Genomic DNA, 18,734 nt, shown 5'->3' on the forward strand with positions numbered 1-18,734 from the left:
AGCTTACCTTTGGTTTGTTTCTTCTTCAACTTTTCTATCTCGAAAGCCTTAGCTATGGGTAGAGGTGGAGGAGCTGCCAACTGTTGTGCACATGCTGCTATTTCTGTATTTTCATCATCCACTGTGTGGCTGTGCACAATACATGCTTCAAGAGGATCTCTAGGATATGTCTTATGAAATTCCTCTTTAACTTATTTGTCAATTATGTCAACCTTGAAGCATTCATCAGGTTCAAATTTGTGTTTCATTGTGTCGAACAAGTTGAACTCCACTTCTTCTTCTCCTACCTTGAGGGTTAATCGTCCATTTTTTACGTCTATGATGGCTTCGGCGGTTGCCAAGAATGGTCTTCCCAAGATGATAGAAATTTGGACATCTTTTTCCATCTCAAGGACAACAAAGTCCACTAGAATGAAGAATATGCCCACTTTAATAGGCATGTTCTCAAGTATCCCTACAGGATATTTAATGGATCGATCAGCCAATTGCAATGAGATTGTTGAGGGTTTTCGGTTCCCCGATCTCCAGTTTTTTGCATATTGATAGAGGCATTAGATTGACGCTTGCCCCAAGATCGCAGAGGGCCTTGTCTATTTTCTTGTTACCAATGATACAGGGTATAGAGAAGCTTCCTGGATTTTTCAACTTTGGAGGTAGTTTATTTTACAGAATGGCACTGCATTCCTCTGTTAGAGCTACTGTTCCATAGTCTTCTAGCTTCCTTTTCTTTGATAAAATTTCTTTAAGAAATTTGGCATAAGACGATATCTGAGAAAGTGCTTCAGTAAAGGGGATGTTAATGTAAAGTTTTTATAAAACTTCCAAAAACTTCCCAAACTGCTTGTCCAGTTTGGCTTTCTGAAATCTCTGAGGAAAAGGTAGGGGAGGCTGGTATGGTTCTAGTAATTTCTTTATCTTCCTTGCTTCCTCTTAGCTTCTTCCTCCTTTTTCTCTGCTTGGTCTTTAGATTTTTCTATGGTTTCCTCTGTCGATTCTACCTCTGATTGTATTAGAGTTCTCCCACTCCTCAGTGCAACTGCCTTGCAATGCTCCCTTGGGTTCATTTCTGGTTGACTGGGCAGCTTGCCAGCAGCCTTACTTGAAGAACTTGCTTGCTAAGAGATTTGATTCTCTAGCATCTTGTTATGGGTAGCAAGTTGGTCCATTCTGGAGGTCAGCTGTTTAATCAATTTAGTTTGTTGTTGTTGAGCTGCTAGGAATCCTTCCATCATGGTTTCCATGATCATTTTCGGTTCAGGTTGTTGAGGTTAGAGAAGTAGTGATGGCTGTGCAAAGTTCTGACCTCTGTTCTAAAATCCAGGGGGTGCTGGAGTTTTGTACCCTTGTTGCTTATTTATTGGCTGGTTCTGCTAATTGGACCATAAGAAATTTGGGTGGTTTCTCCATCCAGGGTTGTAAGTATTTGAATACGGATTGTTTGGCTGCCTCTGGTTGAAGTTTCCTCCATTATTCACATAGTTCATCTGTTCTGTAAGTTCATTGAAGTTGCTGTATTCTGAATTCATGTATCCTTCTTCATAGTTGTCCTCATGTTTACTATTTGTACCAACTGCGTTGGCTTGCATTCTTTCGAGTTTCTTTGTGAGCTGATCAAACTGAGCATTTATCATGCTTAGGGCATCTACTTCCAGGACCCCTGCAGTTCTTCTTGCATTTTCTCTTTCATTTGACCACTCATAATTATGGTATGCAACCCTTTCTAGAAGTTCCAGTGCCTGTGGCACGGTTTTCTCCATTAGATCACCCTCTGTAGCTGAATCAACTGTGCTCCTTGTAGAGGGTAGTAATCCATTATAGAAATTTTGCACCAATAGCCAATCTTCTATGCCATGGTGTGGACATTCCCTCTGCACGTCTTTATATCTTTCTCATGCCTCATAGAGTGATTCTCCTTCATTTTGTCTGAAGGTGTTGAGCTCAAGCCTCAGCTTTGCAGTCTTTGCAGGTGGGAAATACCTTGTTAGAAAAGCTTGAGAGAGGTTTTCCCAGGTAGTGAATGTTCCAGTCGATTGAGAAAGTAACCACTTCCTTGCTCTATCCCGGAGGGAGAATGGGAATGCTCTAAGTCTTATTGCTTGATCAGACACTCCATTCATCTTGAATGTGTCACATAGGGCAAGAAAGCAATAGAGGTGATAGTGTGGGTCCTCTGTTGGTGAACCTGCAAACTGGGTTTGTTGAATCATTTGGAGCCATGCTGGTTTTAATTCAAAGTTATTGGTTTCCACTGTGGCTCTAGTGACACTGGGTTGAAATCCTTGGACAGATGGAGCTCCGTAATCTCTCAAGAGTCTTGGTCTGTCATTATTATTGGCCATGGTTGGGATTTCAGGATCTCCTTGACTGTACTCTTGATGTTTCCTTTCCCTTCTGATGGCTTTCAGAGTTTTGTCTATTTCTGGATCACAGTCCAAAATTTCTTATGGCTTTGTTCTGGTCATATACCAAATCGGGCACCTAAGAGAAAAAAAAAAGAGATACAACCAGTAAAATAAAATTAAATGATAAATATAATTGAATAAATCAGCTAAATCGCCTATCACTTGATATTACTAAAACCAAAAATTCCCCGGCAACGGTACCAAAAACTTGTTTCGCTTTTTTGCAATCACCGCAAGTGCACGTATCGCTAGCAAGTAATAAAGTGATAAGTAGAGTATCATTCCCACGAGGAATTTTGTTTAGCAAGTACCAATCTACACAAAAATCTTGATTGTCTAGGCTATCGAATACTTAGGGAATGAAGTTTGTTAACTTTAAACACTAAAATGGTAAACTTAAAACGAAATTATTTATTTGAAGCAATTCTGGAATTAACATTTCACACTTGAATCTTACTATGGATGTTATCTCGTTTATTTACTGATTTGAGGATCGTTTTCCTTGATGGAAATTAGTCCTAAGCTATCCTAAATCCTCTCTCAAGGCATCTAGGGTGTATTCTAATTAACTCGAACCCTACTTTCATGGTGATCAAATTAATTAAAATCCTTTAAGACCTTTGACCAATTTTTAGGTTCCACAAAGGTATCAGCCTATGTCTAGGTCAGAATTCCTAGGTTCAAGATCTTGATTTTCTAATGTTAATCTTCACCTTTTAGTCCTTTAATTGACATCTACAATCATAACTAAGTGGGTACCAACACATAGCATGCATTAAGATTGCAAGAAATAAAATCAATAAACGAATCTCAAATCCAATAAATAAAACTCAATGTTTATCTATAATAATAATTACAAGAGCTACTCTCCCAAATCCAGGATAAGAAAACTACTCACTCATGGTGAGTTTAAAAAATGTCATGATAAAAAGTAAAAACAATGAAAAGAGAGTTATGTAGAAGAAATAAAATAATAAAAATCTGTCTAAGGAGATGAAACGAAGGAACCAAAGAGAGTTTGCAGCTTTGATCTTGTGGAGCTTCAGCTAGAAAACTTCTTTTGGTACTTGATATAGAGCTTGACAGTAGCAACCTTCAGTAGCAGTCCTGACGACAGTCACCGACCTCTCTTCCTGATGTTTTCTTTGCTATTTATATTGGTTGCTCTAGGGTTAGGTCATTTTGAGTCCAAAAGGCTTTAGGACTCTCGTTCGGATCAGAAAACAGGAGGGGAATTCAAGTCAGAAAATAGGCTGCAGCATAGTACACGGCCCGTGTGTCACTACATGGGTCCCACAAGTAGGGCCGTGTAACTTGCTGGAGGAGAATCGCATGGTCTTGTTTTGGCACAGAAAGTTACATGGGTCTGTGCCAACTACACGGGCCTGATTACACGGGCCATGAACTGTTGTTCCCATAAGATTCTTCAAGCTTGCGCCTGGCAGAGATTTACACGGGTCCCTACAGATTACACGGGTCTACTTACACGACCCGTGTACTTGTGTTTCTCATTGATTCTCTTGGCTTTCTTCTGGCAGAGAGTTACACAGGTCTGGGGCTTGGTTTACACGGCCCGTGTACTTTGTATCAGCAGCAATTCTTTGTCTTTTTATCTCTCTAAGCTTTCCTTTGCACTCCATTCTTTGGGGCTTCACCCAAACACCTAAAATAATGCAGAAAACATGAAATTAAGGGCTTGGCAATAGAATTTATGAAAACTAATGAAATCAACTACTATGCATGAAAATACTTGCCTAAATGCTATGATTTAGAATACAAATGTGCTTAAAAACATCTATACAATTCAAGTGTATCAAGTACACCAAATATTCCTAAAGACATTAAGTTAGTTAAAGATTTAACCCAAGAAGAAAGAGATAAATTTATAGCCTTATTAATAAAGTACCAAGAAGCACATGCATCCAGCTTAAAATCAGATGGCTGATTCCTAAGCCACCCTGGTGTCTCCATAGGAAAAGAGTGATCAAAAGTTGATTGAGTTAGTTATCCTAATGAGGAGTAAAATTTCATCCTATGAAGGATTACTAATAGCACATGTGGACCTAGAGGGAGAAGGAAAATGATATGAAGACATAAGGAGGTCTCTGGAAGTGAGAGAATACTCGTAATAAGCTTACAAAAGAGATAGAGCAATAATTCATAGATTAGCCACTCAATTTACTTTAGCTGGGGGGCAATTCTACAAACTCTTATGTGTGATAGAAAAATAGGCTGAGCAAATAATGAAAGAAGTACATGCAGGAATGTGTGGTCCCCATGTGAATGGAAAGGTTCTAGTTGAAAAAAAAATTGTTCAAAACATATATGGATTGGCCTAAAAAACTCCTTTATGTTCTTTAAGGTTATCGTAATACTACAAGGACATTCACGAGGTCAACCCCATTCTCTTTAGTGTATGGGACTAAAGTAGTGCTATCCATTAAGTAAGAGGTCAAATCCTTAAGCGTGATACTAGAAGCTAAGATCCTAGAAAATGAGTGGGCCTAGAAGAGATATGAGGAACTAGCTTTAATTGATGAAAAGAGGATGTGAGCCTTGTATCGTATGCAGGCTTATCAGAGGAAGATAGCTAGAGACTTTAATAAGAAGGTGAAGCCAAGAAAGATCAAAGAGGGAAACATGATTTTGAAACAAAGCTCGGCCCGTCCCTTTTGATTTAAGAGGAAAGTTTAACCCAAGCTAGGATGGTCCATACATAGTCAAAAAGATCTTACTACTATAAGAATATCAGACCTGGATGGGAATGAATTTCAAGAGCCAGTCAATTTAGATAGACTCAAATGCTACTTTGTGTGAGACAAGCCTGCTAGCCTGAAAACCTGCAAAAGGCAGTCTAGGCAAAAGTAAGGGTCAAAGAAAAAAAAAAAAGAAAAGAAAAAATGCTAGATTGAAAACCTGCAAAAGGTGGTCTAGGCAAAAGGAGAGATGAGAGAAGATCTGGATAGAAAACCTGAAAAGGCCATTCAGCAGGTTATAAAGCTTCTTTCTAACTTTGGAATGTTAGAAATTTGGCAAAACTAAATGTAAGGCGGAGTAATGGTGTACCTAAATAAATAAAGTTTTTATTGCATTAACCAGGAATAGGTTTTATTTAATTATGATTGTGAATGTTTGTGTCTTGAGAGATACATCAAATGATTAAGTACTTGAACTGCATTGTTTTGATTTAATCTGTCTTCTGAGTATGACAAGATAGGTGCTTGATATGAATGCCCTAGTAATTGTCCAATTTCAAAAAAAAAAGAGAAAAAAAAAAGAGCTCGCTAGGTGAAAAACCCAAAAGGGCCGCTTAGGCAAAAGTCAGAGCAAGCTCGCTGAGATGAAAACCCAAATGGGCATTTCAGGCAAAAGTTAGGGCACAAAGAATTGAGTTCATGGAAGAGAAAGGAGTCAAGGCAGAAAAAGATTTTGAAATGGCTTTAGAATAATAAACCATGGGGGGAGAGAAGAAAAAGAAAAATCAGAGGGCAATTGTATTGTGACCTTAAGGAAGTCTTTTCGGTGAATAATTTTCCTCAAAAATTTTGAGGCTAAAAGAAAGTTTTTACAAAAAGAGGTCCCTCAGAGGACTAAGTTTTTTTAGAATCTCTAGCAAAATCAGCATACCCATGATAGGAAGCTGCATACAAGAAGCACAAAAATCACAAAAAGACTTTTGAGACCCAGTCATCTCAATTTTTTAAAATCATGAAATAGATATTTTTTGGTAAGTCTTTAGACGTTGTTTAGGGCACACAACATAGTTGTGTAAGGCATAGAAGAACATGCATCAATATGTCACCTGTAGGTGTGTAAGGCATAGAAAAATATGTATCACCGCAGTTTTAAGTGTTGAACTATGAGGGGGTCTAATTCTTCCTTAGGATAGCGAGGGGGATACGTAGGTAGTTTAGGACTGCGGTCCTAAATACGAACCCACAACATTTCATGACATATGTTTTTTGGTAAGTCCTTAGACGTTATTTGTAACACCCTCCCGGTAGCAACTCCGTACATTCTACTGTTCTGGTGACCGGTGTCGGTCCGAACCGCTAGAACGTCTGGAAAAATATTTAAACTAAAGTCAGGAACCATAATTAACTCAAATATTAATGAGAAAAATTTAGTAAAAATTTTAGAAATAAAATACAACTAAGTCAAATGAGCCGGTGCCCAAGCGATGGGTAACTAGAGGTAAGTTGCGGTTCTCGCAACTAGGAGCCCTAGACCCGAGGAAAAATTCATAAAATAATTTTTGGGACTCCAGAGAAGGGTCATTGAGGTTCCTATGGCATTAGAATGCCAAGAAAATATTTAGAAAATTTTTTCAATCGGTACAGACAATTTTGACCCGTTAAGCCAAACGGAGGGCATTTTGGTCATTTTGCCTTCAGAGACGATTTTTGGCCGACTTTTCCAGTTGAGTAAATAATTATTATGATCTAAAATATGAATAAATATTGCTAAAAATTAAATTGAAAATGAGTAGAGAAGAGAAGAAAAGAAAATGAAAGAAAATGCTAATTATGACATCATATGATGTCATTTAAATTTCCTCCACCAATCACAATTTGTTAAACTCATTAAAAGAGATAAAAGAGATCAAAAATATGAAAAACCAATCTGCATCTTCAACCTTGGGCAGCCTAAAAAACGTTGAGAGAGAGAGAGAGAAGAGGTTCCACCATTAAAGCTCCTTTAAGCTTCATTTCCCACTTCAATTCCCCTTAAAAGCTTATCCTCCCTTCACTAAAAATTATACCCACACCAAGGAGAAGTATTTGGCAGCCATGAAAACAAAAGAAAGTGGAAGAAAGTGAGGTGTGAACAAGCTTAGAAAATCACCAAAGAGGTTAGTGCCATAACCTTTGCTTTTACATTTTTTTAATCATGAATTTGAGCTAAGTTAAGTTAAAAATTTGACAAAAATTGAATTAATGAAGCATGGTTATATACCATGAATTTCGGCAGCCCTAAGGAAGGAATGAGTTTGATTGTTTTAATGGACTTAGAGTGAATTAGAGATTATGTTTAAAGTGTATACATATATATATACAAAGAATGAAAGAGTTAACTAAAGAAAATTGTGAAAACCATGAATTTGAGCTAGGGTTTAGGAGTGAAAATTTGACTTTGCTTATAAAATTGTTAAAGAACATTTTAATGGTCAATTAGTGACCATTTGAGGTAAGTTGACCATAATTAGGAGTGAACTATTGCATGGCAAAGTGGAATGGGCAGGCTGCCTAGTGACAGCAGCAGGGAGGCTGTGAGTCCAGCCTGTTTGGACTGCCATATCTTTGGCTGTGTAGGTTCAATTGGTGTTTGGCCAATTGGACATGAAACTAGACTTATAATGGCACAATTTTGCTGAAGAAACCATGCCCAAAAGACCAAAGCAAGTGGACCAAAAGTTGGCCCCAATCCAGATACCCTGCAATCAGCTTCTGCAGAATGACCAAATGAATAGTAACTGTTCATTTGACCATAACTCACTGTAGAAATGGTCAATTGACCTGAAATTTTTACAGAAACAAGTTAAGACATAGAAAAACAACTTTCATGAAGAAACCTACCCCAAATTATGACCAGAACCTAACCCAAATGGCAGTCACAGTCACTGTTCATTGTACTGTAGATTTGGTAATTCTGCAGTTTTTCCAATCCGTCCAACTGTGGTTTTTGGACCATATCTGGAGTTACAAAACTCCAAATGGAGTGATTCAAAAAAATAAATTCAACTAGACAAAATAAAGAACAACTTTCATGTTTACCATTTCCTCAAATTCCCACTGCAACAGTACCTAATGGAACAGTAAATTTGGGTTACAAAAACTGAAAATTCTGCTTCTCTTGGTTTTAAGTTTAGAAATGGTATGGGTGCTCAATTCCAACAAGTTTTAAATGAAAAATGTGATACATGGGGAGTGTTAAAACCAATGCACCTATTTTCTATCCAAAAGTCAACATTTTTGTTGACCAATGAGGTGAATAGTGACACCAAAACTTGAAATATGAAATGTACTTACATGAATAAATTGTTAAATGAATAAATGTGATAAAAGTGTCATTTGTGATTCAGGTTCCCATCAAGAGAGAAAGGTTAGCCTAGTTTCCACTCTAAAATTGTCCAATGGAATAGTGAACTTAGGTAGTAAAAAACTGAAAATTTAGAAAGGCATCTTGGGGACTTTATATTGCAATTGGCAATTAATACTAGCAAATGTAAAACTCAAAATGTGGGATCTTGGTGTAATTAGAATTAGTATATCCATTAAGTATAAAAAAGTCAACATTTTGGTTGACTAGTAAGGTGAATAGTAATCAAAATGATTAGTAAATTAAGATGAAGACCTAGAACCAATTCTAAGCTTAAATGCTTAGAATTGTATGACAAATGTGGACTATGCATCTTAGTCAAAATTGTTAAAAAGGGAATTAAGAGCATAAATTTGAAATCCATGAAATTTTCATGGATTACTTGAAACATGAAAAAAATAAGTCACCAAATTGATGTAAATAGATAGTTAAGGCTTATATGCCCATCACAAATGGAATTCATAAAATATTAGTAACTCAACTTGAAATATAAAAATTGTAATTACATAAGTAGATTCTTGAATGTATAAATGAGAAAGGAAAAATGTTTTGAATACAATGGTACATGTGAACCATTGTTTAGAATTGTAATCAATATGAATAACATAATGAATGAATAATTGAACCATATTAATGTATGAATGAGACATTAGTTCTCATTATTGTAGAGAGGAGAAGTATTTTGAGTACAATGGTATAAAAGGATAATTGATGTGAATTGTAATCATATAAATGATCAAATGAATGTATGAATTATAATTGAAATTTATCATGAAATAATGAAGTCATAAAACACAATATATTAATATTTAATGATATTATGTGCCCTTGTATTGCCTAGACATGTGTGTCAGATTAGATAGTTTGGCATGCCAATAGGGTATTGTTTTAGCAGTACTGCGAAAGGCTTTATGCCTGTATTCATGGCTTTATGCCAGTATTCATGGCTTTTATGCCCGTATTCATGGCTTTTATGCCCGATTATGTGATATCATGGCTTTTTAGCCATACTGACTGCATACATGGTTGACGTTCTGCGTCCCATGGTATGACGGCCCGAGGCACCGCGGTGTCCAGTGCCAACTACCCGTTATCCAGTTTAGTCAGCCTGTCGTAGGTTACTTGGGCAGTGTAATTTATTGAAATAAATTAAGACTATTAGTAATTAAAAATATTAGAAATCAAATAAATGAGTTAATAAGACTTCAAAAGAATTAGTTAGAATTATCAAATGATCCAAACCCCATAAAAGTTATTAAGTAAAATGATAAAAGAGTTGCAAAAATAGGTATAACTTAACTAAATATTTTAAATGTACCTTCTATTGCCATATGAATATAAATTGAGTATTTTTATTAATTCTGTATATTGTACATTATCACTGTGAATTTCGGAATTAAACGCTTCCAAAGCGAAACAAATGAGAACAAAAGATAATTAATATTAGACACATTGTATTAAATTAAATTGATTCTTAAATATTCAAATTATGCTTCGTTCTTTCTTTATTTGTATATTTTATTTTCTTGTTCTATTATTGCACCACTAAGCAGCAATGCTTAGCGCGATGGATTTATTTCCTCGCGCAGGTACTTTGACTAAGATTTTTGGAGTCCAGATCTGCAAAAGTGTCTGAAGTATTCAAGGTTGTCACCTCCTCAGCAATGCATGTAGATAGGGCCCATATAGATCATATTTTATATTTTGTATAAAATGCTTAGAAATTGTATTGTAATGTATATTATGAATAAGTAATTAATAGCAATGTGATGTAAATTAATTAATTAGCTTTTTCATATGTAATTAATTTATATATCATGTAAATTATGAAATTTTGTAATTATTTTGTAAATTATGTAAATTAAAGAAATTTGAAAATTTTGCTTATGTAATTTGAGAATGTTTACATATGAATTGAGTATGAATGGAAATGATTATGAAATTGAAATGTATGGATGAGATTTGAAATATAAGATAATTATGATTAGCATGGATAATATTTTATTTTAGAAATATTGTTGAATTGAATTTCAAACAGGTGAATATTGAAATACGCCAAACGATAATAAAATAGGGGAAACTCTGTTGGTTTCTTCATCGAAAAATAATTGATATTAAAAATATAACAAGATCAAATTATTAAAATAATAAAGTAAGACATGATAGGGTGCTTCGGCACCGAGTGTGACACACTTCGCTCGGCTACACTGTAGTCGGGTGAGGGGTGTTACATTATTTAGGGCATATGGCATAGTTGTGTAAGGCATAGAAGAACACACATCAACATGTCACCTGTAGGTGTGTAAGGCGTAGAAGGCATCACCACAGTTTCAAGTGTCGAACTACGAGTGGGTCTGATTCTTCCTCAGGATAGTGAGGGGGATACGTAGGCAGTTTAGGATCAAGATCCTAAATACGAATCCACAACATTTTAAATCACAGAGTTGCCATTATTATGAGACCATAGCTAGTCTCATGATGCAAAGTGTATTGACAGAGCAAGATGCAATCGATTTTCACATGACAAAGTTATCATTGTTATGAGACCGTAGTTAGTCTCATAAAGTAGAGTGTATTGATAGAGCAAGATGCATTTGATTTTCACATGACAAAGTTATCACTGTTATGAGACCGTAACTAGTCTCATAACGCAAAGTGTATCGACAGAGCAAGATGCACTCAATTTTCACATGACACAACTATCATGGTTATGAGACCGTAGCTAGTCTCATAACATAGAGTATGTCGACCGAGCAAGATGTACTCTATCCTTATAGCCAATGTTTCATAGTTATAAGAAGATTGAGTTTCACTTTGACGAAACTTGAGCAATGCTTTCGCATTGATTTCAACTTTCACCAAAGTGGGGGCAAACTGTAGACCCTTATTTTATGATGAAGTAGGGGCAAACTGTAGACCCTTATTTTATGATGAGTACATGCATTGAGGCCGTAGGAAACTCGATGATGAAAAATTGTATGACTGTAAGATATAATTGAATGCATGGAACTGAATTATTAATTTCATGGCATGATCTTGAAAAAAAAATAATAATATGCTTTTTGGGAAATTAATTTAATTTAAATAAAATTTTGTTTTGTTTAAATTTAATATGGGTAGTTATTAAATGGACCTAATTGAGTTTAATTGGGCGTCATGGGCCTAAGAAAGCCTAGTTAGGAATTTTAAATAAGACCCATTTAATTTATTTTTTTAAAATTAAAATAAGAAAATATATTTTTCTCTATCCCTCTCCTATACAAACTCTCTCTCCCCCATTGGCTCCACTCTCTCCCTCTCTTCCTATTGGTTAGAACACCTCACCTATATCCCAGTCTCACCCAAATTCCTCAATCCTAGTTGTTTAAGTTATCTGAAGTTTATCACCCTAAGACTCCAAACCCTATCACACCTCTCTCCCAAAACCCTATAAATACCTCACTGATAAAAAATATAAATAAAAAGGAGGAGGGGGAGAAAAAAAAGGTGGAGGAGAAGACAAAAAAAGAAAAAAAAAATTAAAGAGAGGAATAGCCAAAATTCTTTCAGTTCTTCTTTTTTTTTTTCTAGCGATATTTCTTAAAGGTTAGCTCTTTTATTTTCTTTTTAAGATCTATGCCATGTAATGTTTAATTCTATATTCTTTATTTTTAATTTATTTTATATGTTCATATAGATCATGTAATCATGTTTAATTTAAGGGTATACACAACTCTGCACATATTCAGTTTTTTATCTTTCGTATTTTTATTATTTTTTGTTATTTTTTGAATCTGTAAAAAATTTGTAAAAATTATATTCATATTCTACACGAAATTCTATTAATTTTAGGCTTAAGAATCACTAAAAAAGCTTTAATATTTTATAAGTTATGGCTGTTTGAAGTTAGGGTTCTTGTAAAATCTGATTTGCAGGATACCCGATTTGTGGAGCCCATATCTCCCTTGTTTCTTAATATTTTTGTGTAAATCTAGTGTCTAAAATTAATTTCAAAATCTTATGAATATTTTCCAATTGGTTTTGCATTCATATCTGTTGTGGTTAATAAGTTATGAATTTTACAAAAAAAGTAGTACGATTCTGTCACTTATAAAAGTTACGATTTATGTAGACCATTCGGCTATGGTTTTGTTTGATTTATAAATTTTATGATCTTGTATGATATGTAGGCCATCTTCTGTAATTTTTTTTTTTTTTAGGCATGTTTAACTATTTTTAAAAATTCGAATTTCTTGCTACCATTAATCTACCAGAATTTGAAAATTGTATATTTATGCATGTTCTTGTATTTTCTTGGGTTTTAATTGATATTTAATCTATTTTTCTATGTTCTTTTAAATCAAGAAGTGTTATAAAGTGTTTGGATCATGTTAGAAGACTTAGACCATTAGGTAGTTGTAACTAATTAGGAATCTTAACCCTTTAGGAGACTAGAGTTAGAATCCAATGTAAATTGTTATTAATATTTTTTTTTATTTCTTTTATTTTCTTTAGTTTTTTTATTTTTTATTACAAACAAAATTGGTAACTAGCCCTAAGGCAAGTACCAAAGAGGGCATTTGCGTGGAGCTTATATGGAGCTAAACGAAAGTAAGCCAGGGATATCATTGCCATACTAGAAGAGAAGACCCTTTTTTAAGGGTAGCTTACCCCAATGGCAACTGCATTTACCAACAGGTAAGTAGCTCTAAACTCCTCGAATAACCATTGTCATGAAATTGTAGTAATAATAGAATTTTTATTTGGTAAATTAAAATTAACTTTGTTTTTAATTTAATTGACTTTTGCATGTAATTAATTTAAATAAATACTTTGTAAATTAAAATTAATCTTATTTGTAAATTAAACTAACATTGGCATGTAAAATAAATTTAATTTAACACTTGGTAATTGTAAAATAAATTTGCATGATAGAAATCTTTATTAGGTTGTGATTGTTTGGGCCTTATGTGATATTAGAATAAATTACACATGTACATAATTAACTTAGTTCAATTAACCTTAGGGTAACTTGGTGAAAATTTATTAATTAGGTTAAATAGAAACATACAGTTATTTGAAATTGAATTTGTTTGTAAATTAAATTCTCAATAATAAATTAATTTTAGTCATCTGGTAAGTATCATTTAAATAATTAGTAACTCCATAGATAGGAATTATTTGTGCATGAAAATTATGTGTAAACAACAACCCTTTTGTGAATTACTTGCGTGTGTAGGATTAGAATTGCATTTTTTAGGATAAAGTTTCATAAAGGAATAATAAACAAGACTTCTATAAATATTAGTAGAGGACTGGCACTCGAATCAACGAGGTTAGACCAGGCGTAAGGGGTGCCTAAAACCTTCCCCTTACGTACCCACTATCCCGAACCTAGACATTGGGCTATGGTAATGACGGTTGTAGAAACTCTGCAAGGAGTAAGTTGCCATCCATGACCCTCGGAAGAAACACTGAATATGTCCCGGTTATTACTCGGGTGGCTACTCTTGTCTATCTATGCCTTCGTGGCATAAATCCTTAGTACCGTGGTAGTGTTATGGGAAGACGGTACTTACCAGTGGTTTGATTCTATTAGGATTGTGTGAAGTGCATGTCTAGGAAATGCTATCTAAGGAGGTGGTACTTAAGTGAGACCATTGTGACTCCTCCATCTTTCCTGGGCATTACCTGGTGCATTTTATATAATTATAATGGATGATATTTTGCCTCACGCCTCCCCCCCCCCCCTCCCTGCACTCTCCCATGTCACCTTCTCTATGTTATGATGCTTCACTTTCTCCTTAGTCTGTCTTACTAGATTTGGCTCTACAATCTTATCCTTAAATCTTCTTTCATCTCATATACAGTCTCCTTCTCATCTTTGATTTGTCTACTTATGGATGTCAACTGTTCATCCTGCTTCTGTGCTTCTCATATTTGCCGTAGCATATTTGGCTTCACTTGCATCTCATCCAAAATGGCCCCATCTGTGCTAAAGATAGATGAGCATTTAGTGCTCTCAAGCCACTATGGACTTCCTGCTATGTGCATCAGTTACTATATTTGCCTTCAATCTTTCAAAATTGGCTTGGCATTTGTCATTGTAGTCAAGCTTCACATTCTTGTGCAGCAACTTAATCAATGGAGCGGCTATAAGGGAGAATCCCCTGTTATCTCATCTCCATCCGCTATCTTTAATGTGATCCTTCTTAGCTGATAATCTACCATCACCTGGTGACTTGATAACCAACTCATACCAAATATCACATCAAACTAGTGAAAAGGCAGCTCAATCAAGTCAGCCGGAAACTCATATCCTTGTATTATCAAGGAACAACCCTTATAAACCTTCATCACTATCACACTATGGCCTAAAGGGTTAGTGATAAGTATATCCTCTTCTAACCCATCTATCTGTATCCCTCTATCAATAGGGGGTACAATGCATATATAGGAATGAGTAAAATCAAGGTCTATCAATACATATACAAAGGTATCATAAAGAGAAAATGTACCTCTAATAACGTCTACCGGATCTGGCTCCTCCAGAGCCCTCATAGAGTATACACGAGTGCTACTCCAGCCTCGGGCTGCTCAATGGTTTCAGAAGTAGGTCTCCATGATGTACCTACCACTTCTGACCTCACAAGTCGTCTACCCCTTTAGACTGCGAAGGCAGATCTCTTAGTCTATGGTGGGGCATTGGAAACACTTCTATGGGGATAATCTTGTAGAAAATGATTAGTAGCTCCACATTAGAATCATCCTCCAATCAACAGTCGGCACTCTCCTCGGTGCCTCCTTCCAAAGTGGGTACATAGTGGTATTGGGGCTAATCCCCCCACTGCTGTGTCTGGAGAACTCCCCACTGTTACTCTAGACTGACCTCCCTTCTGAGCAGATTGAGACCTTTGTCTTTGGCCCTGGCCCTGGGAACCCTTGGGCCTCTTACTATCATGAACTAATGTACTAGACTACCCGGGTCCAGAACCTCTGTTCCGCTATCTATCCCTCTGGGACTGCTCATCATCTCGTACTCTTTCCACATTGAGAGTTGTAGCCACTAACTGTGAGAAGTCTATAAGTCGATATGCCGTCACCAGAAGTTTGATGTTATTGTTCAGCCCATCCTCAAACCTACGGCACTGGTCTGCCTCTGTAGGCATCATCTCTCAAGCATATCTACTTAGTCTCATAAACTCCCTTTCATACTTAGAGATCATTAGCTGGCTTTGCCTCAAGGCTAAAAACTCTCTCTTTCTGGCCTCTAAGTATACATGACTAATATACTTCTTCTTGAACTCAGCCAAGAAGAAATCCCAGGTAAGTACTGTCGGCAGTACCACTCTGGACAATGTAACCCACCACTGGTAGGCATAGTAACGATAGAGCGCACTCTAACTGCCACTTTGGTGTGTAGTGTAGCTGTGACGCCCCTTATCCGTCTACTATATAACTGAGCAAGAAGTGCCACATTCGGTGCCACGTTCGGTGCCGAAGCACCCTATCTTATTTTATCATGTCTATTGTAAACTTTTAATATCATTTAAAAGTGGTGATCCATGTGTAGAATTTTTTTTTTTATAACTTATTTCTGTGAAGATCCGGACAGAGTCTCCTCTATTTTATTAGCGTCTGGCGGGTTTTACTAATCACCTGACAACATATTCATATTCATTTCACACATTTCCATATCATATTCTCCTTTATCATATCATTCACAATTATTTATGAGATCTCAAAAAGTATCATCTATTGCATTCATATAGAATTTCATAGATAATAAATTATAAGTTTACTTACAATCTCAAAGTTTAATTATAAGTCCAAAATGAAATACATCATAACTAGTAATTACATCATGATTAGACATAATGAACCAAAATACTAGTCTATACATAGGCCCTACCAAAATACAAAAGACTGGTGAGGTGACTCTGGACGATGGCAAATCTGGTCAGAGCTTTGTCAGGGCACTACTAGTGCTGCTGTTATGGCTGCTCGGACTGGTCTCCAATACCTACGCGATGGAAAACCAACACGCTAAGCATAACGATTAGTGGTGCATAATTTATAATAACAATAACTAAATAATTTAAATAATAATTCTATATATGGCAAATTTCAAAATTTTTAGGTATTTTACATTTTCATTTCACTTTGGAAACAATTTAGATTATCGGGATCTTTTTTGTTTATTTATTGTATATTCAGTCTTAATTAATTATTATCAGTGCCCAAGAAACCTATAACAGACTATAAAAGTGGATACATGGGAGTATACAGGTTAGACAGCCATATGTCTACCCTGTATACATCTGTCAGGCACGAGACCAACTGTTAGGCTTGTAAAGCCAGAATAAAGTTTGGCACAATGGCCAATAAGTAGGCATATAGCCTATAGAACAATCATACCAGACATATATTGTCAGTTCATGATTTTCTCAGTAGGCAGTATTGCTATCTGTAGTCCCTAATTGGTATACCAATCGATCCAAACTAAATAAATAAGTCTAGGTATACTATGAGCAATTACATATTGTTACATATTTATTTGAATATTCATATCACATTACAGTGGGAAAATAGGTCTCACATACCTCTTTCATGTGGTTTAGTGTTTAATAGCTTGTTAGGGTTGAATTCCCTACCATAAGATAATTTATCTCATGGACCTTTCTTTAGTTCTAGTTTTTGTATCTCACTTTTACCTATCCATTTGATCAGTTTGCAGCCACTGTTTGGCCACACTTTCTCCATGGAAGTTATTCGCCTATGTCTTATCTTTATTTTTCTTTTTAAATCATGTTAATTTGATTTTTATAACTGAAGTTATGGTTAGATAACCATAACTGACGCATTTTCAGATTCTGGTTCCTTAACTAGGCAGCTTTTGGACTTAAAGTTTACCTAATTAATGGAACATGTTGCAGTCACTTTTAGGCATGGTGATCTTCATAGAAACTGTTTCCCTATGTCTTTTGGTCACTTAGAATTTTTAATCACAATTTTTAAAGTTTTGTGGAGTTATTTATGGCCAAATAACTGACCTGGGCTCAGTTTAGGACAGTGATTGCAGGTCACTTTTTGAGGTTCTTACAGGCATAATTTGAGGAAGGTTTCTAAAATAAAGTTGTAGCCCTATCTCTCAGGTTTCTGGAAAGGAATGGCTCATCTCAATTGAATTTTTCTAGTGAGAGTTATGACTAAAAGACTATTCTGAGGTCAAGTGAAGTTTGGTCAGATTGCAGGTTTTACTGCAGTGAATTGTTCTAACTATTTGACCTAGTTCTCTTGATTTATGGATTTTGGTCAAAATACCAATTTTGTAGGCTTATGTCTTGTGGACAATTTGCCACTGGTTTCATTACATTTTGAATTTTTGTAGACCAAGTTATGGCCATTTTGCCAAAACTGGTCGGGTGAGTTTATGTCCAGCAGTTTTTGGGCAACCAAATTCTGGGTAGTTTTGTGACCCAATTTGAGCCACCAATTTGGTTTAGTTTTTGGCATTTCTGGGTTTAGTGGTCTTCATGAAAATTATAACACTATATCTAAGCTTTCCAATGGTATCAAATTCAGGTCATTTGGACCAGTATAGAGGGAGTTATGACCAAATGAATATGTACTGTTCATTTAGTCATTTTCTAGGTTTTGTGCAGGGTCATCCGGATTGGGTAGTGTTTAGGTCAAGTTTTTTACAAAATTTGGGATGGTGTCTACATGAAAAATGGGCTATTTTGAGTCTAATTTCACCTTCAATTAGCCTTATACCAATTGGAGTCACAAATTTTTAGTTAGGGTTCAACAAACACACTGGACTCATTGAGTCCCAACCTGCAGAAAATTTGACACTCCTAAAATTCAATCTCCTCGAACTTCCTTACTTCAATTTGCATGTATAACACTTCTATAAGCAACAATCTCAACTCAATAGGTCAATTTCAAGAATTTACATAAAGTCCTCAATCATTCACACAAACCCTAGTTTTCAAAGTTTCAAATTTGCATAAAAACTACACAATCAAACTCCTAAACATATCAACTTATCACACATTCTCATGGAACCATTTTTCATTACTTGAAAGCAACAAACCTCAAGGTTCCATGGTTGTTGAAAATTCAAGGGGTTCTTTCCTCAAGATTTTCTTTTTAATTTCATGAATTTTATACTTGGCTAAACATGCTTTTCATGTTTAATGAAAAGAAGAAGATGGATTAGTGCACTAACCTTTTTTATAACTTGTTAAA

The 18,734-nt window shown here is 35.5% G+C and overlaps 1 non-coding gene across 1 annotated transcript; it reads left to right on the plus strand.

Moving 5' to 3' along the window:
• Positions 1-1,845: 1,845 nt before the first annotated feature.
• On the plus strand, positions 1,846-1,952 carry LOC131174296 (small nucleolar RNA R71). Its single transcript, XR_009144544.1, has one exon. It is a non-coding gene; the product is annotated as a small nucleolar RNA R71 (small nucleolar RNA).
• Positions 1,953-18,734: the final 16,782 nt, after the last annotated feature.

The sequence above is a fragment of the Hevea brasiliensis genome, chromosome 15, assembly GCF_030052815.1.
Source record: "Hevea brasiliensis isolate MT/VB/25A 57/8 chromosome 15, ASM3005281v1, whole genome shotgun sequence".
Classification (NCBI taxonomy): Eukaryota; Viridiplantae; Streptophyta; class Magnoliopsida; order Malpighiales; family Euphorbiaceae; genus Hevea; species Hevea brasiliensis.